This window comes from Calonectris borealis, chromosome 1, assembly GCF_964195595.1.
Source record: "Calonectris borealis chromosome 1, bCalBor7.hap1.2, whole genome shotgun sequence".
In the NCBI taxonomy this organism is placed as follows: domain Eukaryota; kingdom Metazoa; phylum Chordata; class Aves; order Procellariiformes; family Procellariidae; genus Calonectris; species Calonectris borealis.
In genome coordinates this window covers 7,124,543-7,127,928 of record NC_134312.1, presented here as the reverse complement: position 1 = coordinate 7,127,928, position 3,386 = coordinate 7,124,543, and positions in this window count along the sequence as shown.

The following is a 3,386-nucleotide window of genomic DNA, read 5'->3' as shown; positions in this document are numbered from 1 at the left end:
GCCCCGTCCTGTCACGGCTCCGCCTAGCCTGGGTGGGACGGTCGCCTTTGTCCCAGGCTCTCTGGGCAGGGCGTAATGCCGGTACTCCACCCTCCCAGGCGGCGGAGGGCGGCAGCCTGCGGTACGGTCTGGTCTGAGGGGCTTCGCTGTGCTGCCACATAACCCCGCGGTGCGCGGTTTAAACGCGTGTTCCCGCGCCCAAAGCGCTACCTGAGATGGCTCGGCCGAGGACGGTCCCCAGTGTCCCCCCAGCAGTGTGCGCGGGGTGGGGGGGACGTGGGTTTCCACAGCCACCCTGGGAGGGCGGAGAGGGAGGCGAGCTGGGCGCCATGAGGGCCCGCAGTGGGCGAGGGGGAAGGCGATACCTTCGGCTTCGTCTGAGAACGCTGAGGTAACACCCTGCCCGGCCCTGGCGCCTCAGGGCGGCGGGGACGGCCCCGACTGTGAGGGGTAAATTGTGTTGGATCTGGTGTCTGTGGAGCTTGTCCCTCCTCTGAGCTACTGGAAAATGTTGAGGGTAATAGAGGTGAAAAAAGAGGGTCAAAAATGACTGGCCCAACCCTCTGCTCCCTGCCCGAGCCTGCGTCTTCAGTGAGGAAAAGAAAGGGGGTTGCATGCCTTGTTAATCTGTGCCACCCATTTATTTAACAGCTCAATAAAAATACTGCCTATTTGTACTCCTATTTATTGCTAATATATCATCATACTGATTGGTATTTATCAAGTAATCATGTCCCCTCCCTCCTTCATTGTGCAAGGCTACGGCAGCCATATATTACACTGTAAAAATTTCAAGCCACTCTCAGAAGTCATTTCTCACCCATGCTGTGGTGGCAGAAATAATCCTAGAGCAGGAAGTACCTCAAAGTATGGAAGATGGAGATGTTTCAAACAGATGCGACCTGACCCAAAATAAATGGCGTAACAGAACAGGAAAGGGGGAGCTGTGCAATGTGGGTCAGCAAGGGCTGGGAAATGGTAAGACCATCCCCAATCTGCAGCTTTCTCGTGAGCATCTCCAGAGCTGCAGGAGCGGTGAACAGGAGGAGAGCAAATGTTTGAGATCCCAAAAAGAGATTTATCTTAGGTAATTTTTGTTTATTTTAAAGCTGGTGTCTAAGCTGTTTGGTCATTCTACAGTCGAGAGATAGGGTATCTCCACCAGCTTAAGACAGGTTGGACAAATCACCTTGTGAGGAAACGTGTCTCCAGTGGTTGTAGAGTGGTGAAGCCTGACCAGAGTCCTACGTGTCTCTCTTGATTGGAGGCCTAGTTTGTAGCTTGCTAATGTTAGGCTAGATGAATCCCACCTCTATTTTTTACTCTTGGCTCTGCCAACAGCTTGGTATAGGATCATACGACTGTCCCGTGTAACATCTGTTACACAACAGTACGGGAGAGGAAAGTGCTTTATTTCATCAAGGAGCAAAGTGGGAGTGGTGTCTACTACATACAGCATGTAGACCCTGGTTAAGGAGAACATCTTTCTTCGGGAAACATATTTAATTCAACAGTATACTTAAAGGCAAGCATGTACGTTACTGATTTCCAGTGTGGGGATATCAATACGCAGATGCAGAGTGCTTTGAGATTCATCAGTGTGGGATGTTAGATAACTTCAATGTATTATTCTTACAGCATTATGTGTAAGTACATGCTAAGTCACCCTGCCTCAGCTAAAGCTCTCCTTGCTAAGTAGGACATCACCTTGAGGAATATCTTACAGTTCCAGGGCTTTGTTAGCTCCACAGTGTTATTTTCTTTATTTCTTGATTTACTCTCAGCACCTTGTAATATCAGGTCTAGTCTTACATTAAAAATGTGCTCTGTCGACATTTTTCTACTCCAGGTGTGTCTGAAAGAGCTTTTTGTCCTTTTGATCATCATTTGTATGTTTTTTCTTCTTTCCTCGTTCTTCAACATTACCGACTGCTATTCCGGGCACTGACTTTATTCTAGGAGAGCAACTGTGTGTTGACACATTCTGTCCTGAAGGTGGGGAAATTTGTGGTGCACAGTTCCAAGTACACAGCCCATTACTATGTATTGTAGAGAACTTCTCTCTGCGCTGTGAAAACTTGTTATACAAGTTTAAAAATATGTCAGGCATGCATCTCCTTCCTCTAACATTAATCATTAATTTACATATGATACTGACATTTCTGGCTGCTACTTAAAAAAGCAAAACAGTATTCTATGTGCATTTCTAACTTCTATCATACTCCAACATGGACGTCACAACATACCCAACGGTCAGTGTCGGTACAATCCAACGTGTGGGAAGCCCATTCTGCAGCCCCTCTGGAAATGCTGCCCAAACCAGAGCCACTAGAACAAGCCCATGTTTGCAAAACTCCTCTTGGCAGTCTGACTCCTTTTCCTGGTGTTACAGGCCAAAATTCAAGTTTCTTCTCACAGAATGTGCTTGTTATATTTATTACTGAAATAGCTGAGACTAGACACATTGAACTAAGCAACTGTGGTCAAAGAAGATCTTATTCGCCTGTTTTGGACTTTCTTCACAAATAGTTTTCATTTGGGGTCTTTTTTTTTTTTTCTCTGCATGTGGTCTGGATTTGATAAGCAATTGGTAGAACTGAGCAGTCAGAAACAAAATGCAGAATGATGGAAAGCTATCTGTTATTTATTTGAATTTCAGTAGGCTTAGAAAGATCCACAGTTAAAATTCAGAGCCCCCTTGTGCGAGGCAGTGTATATAAAGTAAAAAAAAATCATCTTTTAGAAAGCTGGTAATTTACATATTGAACGTCAGGCAACAGATATAGACAAAATAGGGAATAAATGTGCACTGAGATATGAGATAACCATGAAAGAAACAAGGTTTAGCTAAAGTGAAGGTTGAGTTATGTTTATGGTCAGTATAGTTGACTTACTGTTGTGATAAACACGGTATTATGATTTGTTATTTGTGTAGGAGTGGCCATTGGAAACCTCAAGACAAGACCATGGTTTATTGTACAAAATATTGTACAAATACCAGGTAGCATATAGTCACTGTTATTCTTGTTTAAAATCGGTAATCCCACATGAAATATGCTTCATGACTCATTTATACGACTTTTCCTCATGATTGACCATGTCCTCTTTTTGGCAAGGCAGTTACAGCTAGAGCCAATGAAAGGCTTTGATGTCACAGCACGCCTTGCTTTCCAGTGCCTAGCTGGCAGAGTGAGTTTCCAAACAGTGAGATAAACTTACAGTAATCAAAACTTTGGGATTTGTCTGTGACTCAGCAGCAGGCTGACATCCCAGCCCAGATGTCACTGCTGCCTCTCTCGTGCCAACTCGATGGCTTTTGTGGTGCTGTCGGTCAGGTCTGTAGTGCACTTGGGCCACAACAACCCCAGGCAACGCTACAGGCTTGG